The 16508-nt window shown below is 39.7% G+C and overlaps 1 protein-coding gene across 4 annotated transcripts in view; it reads right to left on the bottom strand.

Annotated features, from left to right (window-relative positions):
* Nucleotides 1-15496, bottom strand: part of GULP1 (GULP PTB domain containing engulfment adaptor 1) — a 333659-nt gene extending 318163 nt beyond the window's left edge. Inside the window, exon 1 of one of the 4 annotated variants that reach the window (XM_061433196.1) lies at nucleotides 14919-15496. The gene's annotated coding sequence lies outside the window, so the exon portion shown is untranslated. Of the gene's footprint in view, nucleotides 1-14860 lie in introns of all 4 variants that reach the window. The other 3 variants (XM_061433200.1, XM_061433248.1, XM_061433257.1) reach the window with 3 other exon arrangements.
* Between the last annotated feature and the right edge of the window lie 1012 nt (nucleotides 15497-16508).

Consider the following 16508-nt stretch of genomic DNA (forward strand, 5'->3'; position numbering starts at 1 on the left):
ATTGATGTGCATGAAATGGAAAGGAGAAGTAACTTCAGGTAGGACTTCCCAGGTGGCTCTAGTGGTAAACAATCTGCCTACCAATGCAGGAAATGAAAGAGACAGGGATTCGATCCTTAGGTCAGAAAGATCCTCTGGAGGAGGAAACGGCAACTCACTCCAGTATTGTCTGGGAAATTCTGTGGACAGAGGAGCCTGGTGGGCTTTGCAACCACGGGGTTGCAAAGAGTTGGATGTGACTGAGCGTGCATGCATAGAAAATCACACCTGGCTTAAGTTATTCAGTGTCATTCAGAGAGAATAAGGAGATCCATCAGGGAAGGTATATAAATAAGTGCTAATGATGGTTGATCCCTATCATTAGAGAAGACAAAGTGAAGCCAAAAACAAGAAAAAAACAAAGATAATTTTCATTCATTGTGATCTTGAAGCTACTGTCAATTTTCAAGTACAGAATTATTACCTTGCACCCATCCCTTGGAATGTTAAGGTGGTCCAGATCAACAAAAATCAGACCAATTTTATAAACGTGAAGCCCTACACAGTATTATGTCAAATTAATAACGTTAAAGAAATTTCTTTTGTCATATATTCAAAAAATAAAACTGAGTCAACAGTTTCAATTAAATCAAATACTAGTAAAACAGGAAACTAATTTTAAAAAAATTGTCAAGCCAAACAAACAGAAGAAAGGGAACATACAGAAATAAATTACATCATTGATGTTTTAATTATATATAGCCTTCATAACACCATAATTTGCTGTACTTTTATGTATGTATTCTTATTTTCCAAAATTCTAGGCATGCATTAAATTTCTCATCAACAATAGTCATGACAAATGCACATCATATAACCAAATATACAAAATATACAAAATAACTCAGTGATGCATAGAAAAAATCAAGTTTCCATATATACACAAATTATTTTTTCCTTAGTATTCACAGGAAATCAACAATACTGGCTTGGTTATTTCTTACTAAACAGGAGATACAAAAATCTGTCTCACATATCTATTCTCTCTTGCAAAACATATTTACTCTCTCCTGCAATTTAAGATGAACCTGAGGAGACAACACATTTACGTATGAAAAATAAACCCGTACAAGACAAAATTCCCAGCCAAATCCTTCCAAAAGTAGTTAATGCTATAATGTGAGAAAGCTAAATCTGTTCTTTAATATACATATTCTAAAATGAAATGAAATGCTTCTTTGAACTGTGTCACTAAGTAAGATAACCAAAAACTGTACACATGCTTCTTGAATAAAGCAAATTACCTGCAAAATATGCATTATTTGTCAGATAGTAACTTTCAAAAACAATTTAGGACACCTCTGTACATCTACACAGTATCAGATAAAACTGAGTTGCATGCATGTGTGCTAAGTCACTTCAGTCGTGTCCAACTCTTTGCAACCATATGGACTGTAGCCCACCAGGATCTTCTGTCCGTGGGATTCTCCTGGCAAGAATACTGGAGTGGGTTGTCAAGCCCTCCTCCAGGGATCTTCCCAATCCAGGGAACGAATGCACATCTCTTATGTCTCCTGTAATGGCAGGTAAGTTATTTACCAATAGCGCCACCTGGGAAGCCCAAAACTGAGTTAAGTAACTTCAGTTTCTTTTGTTCTCATTAAATGACAGCTAAACCCACTGCCAGTTCTTAAGAAAACAGTATAGGTTTCTAGAGGTTCTTAAACTTTATTGTGCATGAATCCATTTAGCAATCTAATAATTGATGGACCCCTTTTCAAAAACTCTATTTAAATGTATAAAATATAAATTATGTAAAAGAACAGATTTATTATGGTTTAGTAATTAAATTATATTAAAAATAGTTTGACATATAGCTACATGACTATACATATATCCATATATAAAAATAATTCCTAGAAGCAGGTGTAATTACTATTATAATTTTAAGTTAGCTATAAACATAAAAACATTTCAAAAATGTGCAGAGTAATGAGACACTACATTAAATATGTACAACTGCTAGAAATTTACAGGTAGCTAAGGAAGGAGAGATAAGAAACACTTCCTCAGCGATCAATGCAAAGAAATAGAGGAAAACAACAGAATGGGAAAGACTAGAGATCTCTTCAAGAAAATTAGAGATACCAAGGGAACATTTCATGCAAAGATGGGCTCAATACAGGACAGAAATGGTATGGACCTAACAGAAGCAGAAGATATTAAGAAGAGGTGGCAAGAATATACAGAAGAATTGTACAAAAAAGAGCTTCACGACCAAGATAATCACAATGGTGTGATCACTCACCTAGAGCCAGACATCCTGGAAAGTGATGCTTAGAAAGCATCACTACGAACAAAGCTAGTGGAGGTGATGGAATTCCAGTTGAGCTATTTCAAATCCTAAAAGATGATGCTGTGAAAGTGCTACACTCAATATGCCAGCAAATCTGGAAAACTCAGCAGTGGCCACAGGACCAGAAAAGGTCAGTTTTCCTTCCAATCCCAAAGAAAGACAATGCCAAAGAATGCTCAAACTACCGCACAATTGTACTCATCTCACACGCTAGTAAAGTAATGCTCAAAATTCTCCAAGCCAGGCTTCAGCAATACGTGAACCATGAACTTCCAGATGTTCAAGCTTGTTTTAGAAAAGGCAGAGGAACCAGAGATCAAATTGCCAACATCCGCTGGATCATGGAAAGAGCAAGAGAGTTCCAGAAAAACATCTATTTCTGCTTTATTGACTACGCCAAAGCCTTTGACTACGTGGATCACAATAAACTGTGGAAAATTCTAAAAGAGATGGGCATACCAGACCACCTGACATGCCTCTTGAGAAACCTATATGTAGATCAGGAAGCAACAGTTAGAACTGGACATGGAACAACAGCCTGGTTCCAAATAGGAAAAGGAGTACGTCAAGGCTGTACATTGTCACCGTGCTTATTTAACTTCTATCCAGACTACATCATGAGAAACGCTGGACTGGAAGGACAAGCTGGAATCAAGATTGCCGGGAGAAATCTAAATAACCTCAGATATGCAGATGACACCACCGTTATGGCAGAAAGTGAAAAGGAACTAAAAAGCCTCTTGAGGAAAGTGAAAGTGGAGAGTGAAAAAGTTGGCTTAAAGCTCAACATTCAGAAAACGAAGATCATGGCATCTGGTCCCATCACTTCATGGGAAATAGATGGGGAAACAGTGTCAGACTTTATTTTTGGGGGCTCCAAAATCACTTCAGATAGTGACTGCAGCCATGAAATTAAAAGATGCTTACTGCTTGGAAGGAAAGTTATGACCAACCTAGATAGCATATTCAAAAGCAGAGACATTACTTTGCCAGCAAAGGTCCATCTAGTCAGGCTATGGTTTTTCCTGTGGTCATGTATGGATGTGAGAGTTAGACTGTGAAGAAAGCTGAGCGCTGAAGAATTGATGCTTTTGAACTGTGGTGTTGGAGAAGACTCTTGAGAGTCCCTTGGATGGCAAGGAGATCCAACCAGTCCATCCTAAAGGAGATCAGTCCTGGGTGTTCATTGGAAGGACTGATGCTGAAGCTGAAAGTCCAATTCTTTGGCCACCTCATGCAAGGAGTTGACTCATTGGAAAAGACCCTGATGCTGGGAGGGATTAGGGGCAGGAGGAGAAGGGGATGACAGAGGATGAGATGGCTGAATGGCATCACCGACTCGATGGACATGAGTTTGAGTGAACTCCAGGAGTTGGTGATGGACAGGGAGGCCTGGCGTGCTGTGACTCATGGGGTCACCAAGAGTTGGACACGACTGAGTGACTGAACTGAACTAAACTGAAGACTGTTTGTGGGCTTCCCTTGTGGTTCAGCTGGTAAAGAATCTGCCTACTATGTGGGAAACCTGGGTTTGAACACTGGGTTGGGAAGATCCCCTGGAGAAGGGAAAGGTTATCCACTCCAGTATTCTGGCCTGGAAAATTCCATGGACTGTATAGTCCATGGGGCTGCAAAGAGTTGGAGACAACTAAGGGACTTTCACTAAGACTGTGTGTGTGACTCCTTTCCTTCAAAACTGAAACATATCCTAAATCTCAGTGAGATATTCATTAGAGTAATAATGCTAATATTTTATATCCAAGTCCATGTACCACCCCACCCCACTCCACCCCACCCCTGACCCCAGAGTGTGAAATGGAACACACACTCAACTCTTTATGACTCCAATTACATGTCAGTTAGACCTGGAGAAATAAAAAAAGATAGCAGGGTTGTTTTTTGTTTTTGTTTTTGTTTTTTAAGATAATTAATCCAAAGTTCTTAAACTCCCATATGCAATTACTAATGATTATGGTCATCAACACGAAGACAAAAAGGCGAAACATCTCCAAAGTTCTGAGACCATTTGCTCTGTTAATCTAGGCCTCCTTGTCTTTACTGTCTTGAATTGTCTTTATTCATTGCTCAATAACTCATCCTCATCTTTTGCCCAGGAATCACCTCCATACTTTCTTTACAGACACTGCTTTCCCTCATGCTGATGGATAATCTCCATACCCTACTTCTTCAACATTCTCTCCACTGTAACACAGAATTATATGGAAATAGCAAGTTCTATTTAAGTCTATTTAATTGGATATAGGTCTCTATCACCTACTACTAAAATAACATAACTGCCAAAAAAGACTAGTACTCAACACATTAAATTCAACAAGATTGTACGAAAATACTTTTATTGGTCAACTTGTAATTTAAACCTAGTTACATTTTCAAAACGAGAAGGGAGTGGTCAAAGATTGCAAATTTCTATGAAGATTTAAGAGAAAGTCTGTATCTCATCAATAAGGAAGTCCTAAAGATTTCTTTTTGTTTCAGTCAGTCATGTCTGACTCTTTGTGACCCCATGGACTGCAGCACGCCAGGCTTCACCACGCCCTATCCTTCACCATCTCCCAGAGCTTGCTCAAACTCATGTCCATTGAGTCAGTGATACCATCCAACCATCTCATCCTCTGTCATCCCCCTTCTCCTTCTGCCTTCAATCTTTCCCAACATCAGGGAATGAGTCTTTCAAAAGAGTTGGCTTTTCACGTCAGGTGACCAAAGTATTGGAGCTTCAGCTTCAGCACCAGTCCTTCCAAAAAAATATTCAGAATTGATTTCTTTTAGGATTGACTGGTTTGATCTCCTTGCAGTCCAAGGGACTCTCAAGAGTCTTCTCCAAAAGATCAATTCTTCAGTGTTTAGCATTGTTTATGCTCCAACTCTCACATCCATACATGACTACTGGAAAAACATAGCTTTGACTATATAGACATTTGTGGCCAAAGAAATGTCTCTGCTTTTTAATATGCTGTCTAGGTTGGTCATAGATTTTCTACCAAGGAGCAAGTGTCTTTTAATTTGATGGCTGCAGTCACCATCTGCAGTGATTTTGGAACCCCCCAAAATAAATATTTATTATAACATTGTTTTTCAAGGCCTCATCTGCACAACTCGAGGAAATTTCATTTTTCCAAATTAATCATAAATGTCCTAGTTGACCTAATTTAAGCAATTAAGCCTATGATAATTCAGATCTTATAAATTTAGTAGTAGTTCTTCTTTTAAAACTAATTAAAGATAATGTTGGCAGTATAATAAATCTTAACTTTTTGCCATTAAGAATTTTAAAGTCTTTCTCCTAGATATCCAGAGTCGCAATGATGTATTAAAACAGAAATAATAGTTCACAGAACTTCAAAACAATATCTACTCTTATTATAAAGCATTGTGACTTTGTAGATCTGAAATTTCAGTAGACTTTTGCCATGTGAGATGGCATTTAGGTAATTTTGAATACAATTCATTTATTCAAATGTTACTCTTAACAATTTTCTCAAATCGTATTTTGCTAAACTACACTGCATAAGCAGCTTCTTACTCAATTACTATATGCCAGCATAGATAAATTGCTTTGAAATTAACTCATTTATACAATTGTTCTTTATAATAAGCCAAATTTCTCTGCATTTATGTGTACTACCAGTGATGATCAACATTTAAAGACATTTTACAATGATAATAATGCACATCCTCAAGGAAGTAGTAGGAAATTCAACATCAGAGAAAATTCTGTATTTTTTTGGAGTTCTTAAAAGGCAGACAAAAATTAAACAGATTATGAGAATACCGAGCACAGTGACTTTAAAAACACTTTACAAAGTACTCTGTCTTCTTAAATAAAACTCCTATCAGACGTACCAAGCTGTGTTTTAACTCACCCAAATGGAGATCTGGGTAAATTAACCTATTTGCTGTTATAATTTTATGGGCACTCTTGCTGGTTGTAAATAGCTATAGGAAAAACCAAGAGGCTAAAATTAAGTTCATTCTGTTATATCAACTTTTTTTTTTTTTTTTAAACTGGAGGCTAATTACTTTACAATATTGTGGTGGTTTTTGCCATACATTGACATGAATCAGCCATGGGTGTACATGTGTTCCCCATCCTGAATCCCCCTCCCACCTCCTTCCCCATCCCATCCCTGAGGGTCATCCCAGCACACCAGCCCTGAGCACCCTGCCTCGTGCATTGAACCTGGACTGGTGATCTATTTCACATATGATAATATACATGTTTCAATGCTATTCTCCCAAATCATCCCACCCTCGCCTTCTCCCACAGAGTCCAACAGTCTGTTCTTTACATCTGTGTCCCTTTTGCTGTCTCGCATATAGAGTCATTGTTACCATCTTTCTAAATTCCATATATGTGCATTAATATACTGTATTGGTGTTTTTCTTTCTGACTTACTTCACTCTGTATAATAGGCTCCAGTTTCATCCACCTCATTAGAACTGATTCAAATGCATTCTTTTTAATAGCTGAGTAATATTCCATTGTGTATATGTACCACAGCTTTCTTATCCATTCATCTGCTGATGGACATCTAGGTTGCTTCTGTGTCCTGGCTATTATAAACAGTGCTGCAATGAACATTGGGGTACATGTGTCTCTTTCCCTTCTGGTTTCCTCAGAGTGTATGCCCAGCAGTGGGATTGCTGGGTCATATGGCAGTTCTATTTCCAGTTTTTTTAAGGAATCTCCACACTGTTCTCCATAGTGGGTGTACTAGTTTGCATTCCCACCAACAGTGTAAGAGGGTTCCTTTTTTTCCACACCCTCTCCAGCATTTGTTTATAGACTTTTTGATAGCAGCTATTCTGACCCGCATGAGATGATACCTCATTGTGGTTTTGATTTGCATTTCTCTGATAATGAGTGATGTTGAGCATCTTTTCATGTGTTTGTTAGCCATCTGTATGTCTTCTTTGGAGAAATGTTTGTTTAGTTCTTTGGCCCATTTTTTTTTTTTTTTTTTGTTTGGGTCGCTTATTTTTCTGGAATTGAGCTGCAGGAATTGCTTGTATATTTTTGAGATTAATTCTTTGTCAGTTGCTTCATTTGCTATTATTTTCTCCCATTCTGAAGGCTGTCTTTTCACCTTGCTTATAGTTTCCTTCGTTGTGCAAAAGCTTTTAAGTTTAATTAGGTCCCATTTGTTTATTTTTGCTTTTATTTCCAATATTGTGGGAGGTGGGTCATAGAGACTCCTGCTACGATTTATGTCAGAGAGTGTTTTGCCTATGTTTTCCTCTAGGAGTTTTACAGTTTCTGGTCTTACATTTAGATCTTTAATCCATTTTGAGTTTATTTTTGTGTATGGTGTTAGAAAATGTTCTAGTTTCATTCTTTTACAAGTTACCAGTTTTCCCAGCACCACTTGTTAAAGATTGTCTTTTCTCCATTGTATATTCTTGCCTCCTTTGTCAAAGATAAAGTGTCCATAGGTGCGTGGGTTTATCTCTGGGCTTTCTATTCTGTTCCAATGATCTATATTTCTGTCTTTGTGCCAGTACCATACTGTCTGGATGACTGTTGCTTGTAGTATTGCCTGAAGTCAGGCAGGTTAATTCCTCCAGTTCCATTCTTCTTTCTCAAGATTGCTTTGGCTATTCAAGGTTTTTTGTAATTGCATACAAACTGAAATTATTTATTCTAATTCTCTGAAAAATACCGTTGGTAGCTTGATAAAGATTGCATTGAATCTATAGATTGCTTTGGGTACTATACTTATTTTCACTATATTGATATATCAACTTTTAATTATCCGAATTGGAGATCTGCTACCACAGCACAGATGGTTCTGTCTGCTTTTCAGCTAAAATGCTGTCTAAACACACTCTTTCTTCATTCGAATACAAAGTGAGAAGTAGAGCTAAGTTTTATCATTTGATGAAACATTACATAACTATTTTAAAAGGTTATATACCCAGTCCTGAATGATTCCTTTAGTAGGTTACTTGTGCTCTATATTTTCTTCTACCAAACCTCTCAGCTAGCTGTGTTTTGGTCATTTAAATGGCTATCATCACTTCTACAAGAGAATGGATTAAAGACCGAACCCAAATCGTTCAATCTGCTCTTGGTTGATAGATCTGTCAAAGTTTAAGTTCCCTGAAACCCTTCAAGGACATGTGGTTGAAGTTTCAGGGAACAGGTCAACTATAACATCGGATAAGCAAAAGAAAAAGCTATACAATACAAGGAAAACACTACATTTACATACAATTCTCACTTCACAGAACCTTATAAATTTAGCAGTAGTAGTCATCTTTCAAGAAGTGGATTTACCTTCTGACAGCAGTTAACTGGGCGTTTGCCTGTATTCTAAAGGAAAGTAGAAAAGAATTTGATGATTATGTCACCATAAGAGCCATTAACCAAGAATGAGGATACCAGATCTTTCCCACTAATTTTCTTAACCTTTATGAGTATAAATAAAAGCCTGAAAACCCCATTAAAATTTGGGGCCAAAAATCAAGTATCTTTAGATTTATCTGGAAAAGATTTTAAATTAATGGATAAAACTAATTCAGTTCAGTTAAGTTCAGTCGCTCAGTCGTGTCCGACTCTTTGTGACCCCATGAATCGCAGCACGCCAGGCCTCCCTGTCCATCACCAACTCCCAGAGTTCACCCAGACTCACGTCCATCGAGTCAGTGATGTCATCCAGCCATCTCATCCTCTGTCGTCCCCTTCTCCTCCTGCCCCCAATCCTTCCCAGCATCAGAGTCTTTTCCAATGAGTCAACTCTTCGCATGAGGTGGCCAAAGTACTGGAGTTTCAGCTTTAGCATCATTCCCTCCAAAGAAATCCCAGGGCTGATCTCCTTCAGAATGGACTGGTTGGATCTCCTTGCAGTCTAAGGGATTCTCAAGAGTCTTCTCCAACACCACAGGTCAAAAGCATCAATTCTTCGGCGCTCAGCCTTCTTCACAGTCCAACTCTCACATCCATACATGACCACAGGAAAACACATAGCCTTGACTAGACGGACCTTTTTTGGCAAAGTAATGTCTCTGCTTTTGAACATGCTATCTAGGTTGGTCATAACTTTCCTTCCAAGCAGTAAGCGTCTTTTAATTTCATGGCTGCAGTCACCATCTGCAGTGATTTTGGAGCCCCCCAAAATAAAGTTTGTCACACTTTTGATCCATTGTTTCCCCATCTATTTCCCATGAAGTGATGGGACTGGATGCCATGATCTTCGTTTTCTGAATGTTGAGCTTTAAGCCAACTTTTTCACTCTCCTCTTTCACTTTCATCAAGAGGCTTTTTAGTTCCTCTTCACTTTCTGCCATAAGAGTGGTGTCATCTGCATATCTGAGGTTATTGATATTTCTCCTAGCAATCTTGATTTCAGCTTGTGCTTCTTCCAGTCCAGCATTTCTCATAATGTACTCTGCATATAAGTTAAATAAGCAGGGTGACAATATACAGCCTTGATGTACTCCTTTTCCTATTTGGAACCAGTTTGTTGTTCCATGTCCAGTTCTAACTGTTGCTTCCTGAAAATATCAATTAGTTGGAGTCGTTTTCTCCTATGAAAAATATACCTAGCACAAATAGAGAAATATCAAAGAATATATATGGTCTATAATTCTATGTACATATATATACATATCCATATAAGCATATATGTGGAGGAGGGATATCCAAATCTTGGAAGTTTCTAGTGTATAATCTGAATCTCCTCTTCAGAAGGCATGTGATAAGGATTATATGTAGGTATATTTATATAAGGCTAATAGCAAGAAACAAACATGAAATAAAGACAGCTATTACTATCTAGATATTATCTCATAGGTACACTCTGAAAATATATACAATGTTATTTGAAACTCTTAAAAATTTATATTAATATTTGTAATCACAATTGTTACATAAATTAATTCACTCATTCATATTAAGAGAGAAAATTAGAGCAATCTTTCCAAAACTATCCTTAAGTATACAGTATTGAATGATGAAACTTATTCCAAATTTACCATAACTATAGCACTTTAACAGTAAACAGAAAATTTGCAGTTATTCTCCTGCACAATTTTTGAGTCAACGAACTGTCTTCTGAGAAAAAACAATCATGCATTATATGCATCATTAGAGTGGTTGGAAACATTTTCTTAAAATAAAACAAACACAAAACTAGCAAATCACAGAACCTAAAAAGAGTGTAAGAACAGTTTTCTAAGCCTAACTCTGGAATAATGACTTAGAACCATTATCCTTAAAACTAAAAGGTTGATTTCAATTTCATATCCTCACTGGAAGCAAAGCAATTTCTCTGCTCAAAGTTTATACTATTTTTCCTCTTTGAATTTGAATATGTTTCACCTCCCATAGGAACAAGCTTAAGTTTCCTGATCTCTAAATCCATTAAGACAAACACTATTAGATCTACCAGGCTCTAATGCGTTTAGATACCAGGGCTCACAGCAGTCAGGTCCTGTAACGACTTTTGAATTCATTATTATATTTGAATAAAATAACTTTTTTTGTTCTTCAGAGGTTATAGAAAACAAATTTCAGTTTTTCAGAATGAACCAAAAAGTACTGTGCAAAGTAGAATTTAAATTTTATATTATCTTATATTCAGCAATGGTGAATAAGATTTTTAAGACTTTAAAATCAAAAGCAAAACTGGATATTTTATATTAAAATTACCCTATCACATCCTTGAACAGTCACTCATCCTGTGATTATTCAAGAAAAGTATCTGCTATGTTAATATGACCATAAATTCAACTAAAATTTTCCTTATACTCCCACTTTTTACAGATTCACTTTTAATGATAAGGTTTCCTCAGTGGCTGAGCGGTAAAGAATCTACCTGCAACGTAGGAGACACATGTTCTATCCCTAGGTTGGGAAGATCCTCTAGAGGAGGGTATGGGAATCCATTCCAGTATTCTTGCTGTGGAAATAATCCCATGAACAGAGAAGCCTGGCAGGCTACAGTCCATAGGGTCGAAAAGAGTCAGACACTACTAAAGCAAAGAGCACTGCAGGGCACTAAGTCTAAAAATAAAAGTTATGATTAAGTATTTTACCAATAGATCTTATCCTTTACTTTACCCAATTTATTCTGTTTTATTTCTCTAATACAAGGACCTGTTCACCTGGAAAATAATTTTTACACATCCAAGAATACACTCAACTATAAAAATAAGTAGTTTATTTTACTAATTGATATATCAAACTAAAAATTAAATATCTCACAATTATTATACATGTATCAACAGTTTAACAGTCCATACATTATGGACAGCAATATAGATAATACATTATATGTTGGTAAAATGTTTAAGAAGCAAAATAACCTTCACAAATCACAGTGCTGAGAAGTTCAGGGCTGGGATTTGAATTCAAGCCTGATGTTTCCTCAGACATAAAAAGTACACAACAAATATTGGCTGAATCAATTAATGAATGGCTCCTAAATCTACCCTCTAATTTTTTAAGGAAACTATTGTGGCTATTGGGAAAAGAAAGTATGTTTATACATCATAAATGTATCTCAGTCTCTCAAGTGTTATTTCCGAGAAGGGAGCCAAATTCTGCAAATATGTTTGGTAATTTCTCATAAAAGCAAAATTGAGCTGGTTTAAAAAAAATAATTGGTCCTTGAGTATAAATATAAACCAAAATAAAAAGTAAATGAATTTGCTGATTGTTCTTTTCTGTTTGAGAGAATGACTCAGCTTTTGCCATAAGGAAATCTCAGCCAGTATTCTTTAAAAATAAAATTTATGATTAAACTACAACTATGATTAAAATGCAAGCTAGCAATTTTTATAAATTAAACACAGATATGTCACTATTACATGTGCAATTTAGATATAAATTTTCCAATTTATCCCTATAAATCTCAGCTGAATCAACCAAGACAGAAGCCCTATGACCTTTATGCTTAAAAATATATTAACATAAATTCATCTCTTTAATGCTCACTATAAGCTTCTAACTATGTAAAGGAAATTTCTTTGCTTTGCAAGTGGAAAAACTGAAATCATAGACAGGGAAAACACTTCGCCAAGGGTGATTCATAAAGTCAATCTCAGACAGTAGGCTGATATCCACAATCTCAAACTCACCAACCCAGTGGAAATACAAACCAGGTCAGCATTTTTTACTGTTCAGCAACCCCAAACCCACAACAGTAGACCTACCTTCCTGAAAAAAAAAAAAAATAGAGAAAACATGAACAATTTTAACACAAAAAAGAAAGGTCCTAATTGCAGATAAGATTCTTCAGTTCCCAGCTAGTCTGAAACTTGGAAACAGCAGGGCCTTACCTATTGGGCCAATGTGTGAAATACTGAGATCACACTGACTTCTACTCCTTCAGGTGAAAGAGCAAAATCTATTACTGAGATCACTCTTGACAAACACAAGGAAGACATTTGGACCCATTTTCCACTTCAATTTCATGGCCTAATTCTGTGCTATTTGAGAATACCTAATTGAATTATTTGATTTAGGTGGAAAAACATCTGCTCAAAACCCAAGTCTTCCGTTCTTACTGGCTATGAAAACAAAGAACGTCAAGGTCAAGGGCTTGAAGCTGCAGCAAGCCTAGTCCAAGTTGGGGAGAGAAATAGCAACAAAATGTGGGTATCCCCAAAATATGATCAGCACAAAAAGCATCAGATCCCCAGCTACTCCCCGCACCACTGATAGGGGCAATGGTCAGACTTTCCTCCTAGAGCACTTCTTTCACTCTCCTCTGTCACATCCCACTGCAGTCTATGCTTAGTTTATTTTATTTTTTTGGCCAGGAAGATTGATCTTAGTCACCTAAAAGTTCTCACTGCAAAAGAAACCCCTTGTTTAAACTCAAGTACAACCAACAGCTCCTTTCCAATCATCCCCTGCAACTTCCCCAATCCCTTTTATGCCTGGCTACTGAGCTCAGTCTAGTTTGGCTGCCTGCCAGCTTCCTCTCTTCTTTCCTTGTCAGTCGTGAAAACTTGGAAAATACTCCTGGACGGCTCAAGCAGACCTTTTAGTTATCCAATGGGGCAGTACCTTAGCCTGTCTGCTGTTTCCAGCAAGGCTTGTAGTCGCCAGCGACTGCACTCTCCCAATTGGGTTTTCTAGCAAGGCTACTTGTTTATATCGGGGAGGGAGGGAAAGAGTGGCAGAAAGGGGGGCGATTTGCAAATCTGAAAAATGTCCAACTCCTTGTTTGAGTTTCCTACCTCCTCACATTCAGTCTATCTCATTACTGCCCTCCTTTTAGCAACTTATTACCCATTTGGCATCAAAGACAAAATCATCCCTATCAGGGTCTCCTTGTAGTCCCAGAAATTAACAAGGGGAGTCACAACTGGAAACTCTCCAAAAACTTTTATTCTCAAGTGCTGATGCAAGATTAAAAAAAAAAAAAAAAAGGTCCAAAAATAAATTTATTAAACCCTTCCTAATTGCATTACTCTTTGTCAAACTTGCAGACTGAAACAGTGCATGTAAATTTGATTGCCAGTGAAAGTAAAGCCGGAGCAATTGGGGAAAACTGAGGACACAGGAAGAGACACCTTGACTGACATCCCGCACTTACTCGGGGTTTGCCCAAGGTACTAAGTGCACTCGCCAAGCCCAACACCAGCTACGTCTCCCTTACTCTACCCTGGCAGGCTAGTTCCAGCTGCGGCTTCCAGCTTCCTGTTCAAGTTCCATTCAACATCGTAAACACATTCCAAGAAACCCAGCCTGCCCAGAGTTCCCTCCCGCACACAGGGAACTCTGAGCTGCGGCCCCAGGAGCCACGGGGAAGAACCGATTGTGCTGGGTCCTGATGAGTGCAGGGAGCCAGCCCCCGAGGTGGTGAACCCCAGCGAGCGAGCTCGGCGCGGGAACCGAGAGCCCAGGGTTTCATCAACCCGCAGCGCCGCGCGCCGCTCTAAGGTAGAGCCTGCCTGAAGGAACTACTTGACCCACCCAGTCAAAGGGTAACCGTGCGGGCGCCGCCCCTGAGTTTGGGCCCTCCCAGCCCTGGGCTTTAAAGACTCGGCGGCCCGGCCTCGGAGCTTCGCGCCTCCCCACCCCCATGTCCACACACTCTGCCGGAGCCAACAAAAGGGAGGTTACGCTGGAAGAAGTTTCGCTCCTGGGTCGCCTCGCGGTGACCCGGCGATGACTTGCCTGCTCAGCCCCGTCTGGTCCGCACACTCTCCGCCGTTCAGATCTGCCGGCGTCCCGCCAGCTCCTGCCCACCGGTCCCGGCCCCCCGGGACCAAAGTTACCACAAAGGGCTCCAGGAGTCGGGAGACCGCGGCGTCCCCGACCTCGGAGGCTCTCCGTCATCATCCCGGCAGCACTGCCACGGCACTCGTCAACAGGTCTCAGCCGCCTTTCTTGCTGAAAGACTCCCTGAGCTTTTCACCGTCCTAATTTTTGCAACCTGCCCCGCGGCGGCACGCAGCGCCGCGTTAGCCCTTCCTTCCCCGCCACCCGGCCGCGGCTGACCACCGCCCGCCGCCTCTCTTGGTGTCAGTTTAAAAGAGACTGTCTGCTACCTGGCGGGACGCGCGGCTACCCGGGAAGCCCTCAGATGAAACCGCGGTCTCTCCGTACCTTCCTGACGGATACAGTCGGGTCAGGCTCCGGGCAGGGGCGTGGAGAGCCGCGGGCGTCCTCGGGGCCGGGCGATCTCCGCTCCGGTGCAGCCGGGGCGCCGTCTCCGCGGCCGAGAGGGAAAGTTTCTCTACGTCAACGGCGAGCTGGCCTCGGGACCCTCCGGCTCCTGTCCCCTCCCTCGACGTGCTCGCGGCCCCCTCCCTCCTCTTCCTAATCGGCTGAAGCCGTTACTGGCGCGGGCTGGCGGCTGGGGCTCGAGGCTCGGGACTCCGGGTCGCTCCCGGCTGGGAACGCGGGGCTCCCCCTCTCGGCCAGAAGGAAAGTCTCCCAGACGCGGCTGGCGCACTTGGGGCGGTCTCCTTGGACACTTCCAAACGGGACGCCTGTGTTCCAGCTTGCTGACTTTCTTCAGTCTCTGATGCTTGTCTCCTATGGGCCCACTGGGTGCTGTGGCATCTGCACGAAGGACCCAAGGGGGAGAGGAATGTGGAGAAGGCTAGGCCTTACCTAACCCGGTTCTTAGTTGGCACAGAAGCCAAAACACAGTTCCACCCACCCCGCTCCTCGTCCCCCCGCCGCGTTTCCTTTTGAACCTCCTCCCTGAAGAACCGGATCGCGATTATTAGCCTTCCCTTATCTGTCTGTTTCCGAATACAATTTTAAAACACTTTTGCTGCTTAGCAAGGAGAGAGGGAGGTTAAAAAAAAAAAAAAAAGTCAAAAAAGCACACATACGAGTAGACCATTGCAGCATTTATCAAGAAAGCATTGACACAGTTGTTGCTCTGACTCTGACCGCACCTCAACACTTTTTTTCATTTTTTTTCTCAGTTTTTAAAAACAGACTGAATCTCTGCACTTCTTTATGCCTTAAAAAAGCAGATAAACAAAAGAAAAAAAAAAAAAAACTGCCTCCAACACTAGATCATGCTCATTTTCTCCATTCAGATATTAATCTCCAAAATTCAAGACTTCTATATGGGGTTCAAGGGAAAACACAACAAACCATTTTCACTAACGTTTAAGCGATTCTTTGAGGATGAGAGGACATTTACCAAAGTTTTGGGGGACGCCACTAAGAATTTAGTTTACTATTTTTTTTTTTTAATTTGAACGTGAAAACAGATGGAGAAAGGGGAAACAAAAAGGAGTTTTTTGCAGGACTAACAAATATACTGTATTACAGTGGAATCCTGGGCTTAGAATCAAACTAGTCATATTCCTTTCCAGATTCCATGCTTAACTCATTCTGTGCCCTAGGACACCAGTCGCAATCACAGCTGCCAAAAGGAATTATATAATAGAACTCGCAGAGTCACAGTCACATTTACAGGAATTAGACTAGTGTCAGGCACAGAGAAGGTACTCAATAAATATTTGGTTCTTGTATCCCACTAGATTTGACTATAACTAGGAGAAGATGGTACTAGAAATTTCCCCCAAAGACCTTAACTTTATCAGTGTTCTTCTCCCTAATGTTTTTTTCCACTAGAAAAGATACATCACAATTATTAAAAAAAAAAAACAAAAAAACCCTGAGTTTATAGATTACCCAGGTCCAGTCAAACTCCCCTTACTTTTAAATACA

The sequence above is a fragment of the Bos javanicus genome, chromosome 2 (genome assembly GCF_032452875.1).
Source record: "Bos javanicus breed banteng chromosome 2, ARS-OSU_banteng_1.0, whole genome shotgun sequence".
Lineage (NCBI taxonomy): Eukaryota > Metazoa > Chordata > Mammalia > Artiodactyla > Bovidae > Bos > Bos javanicus.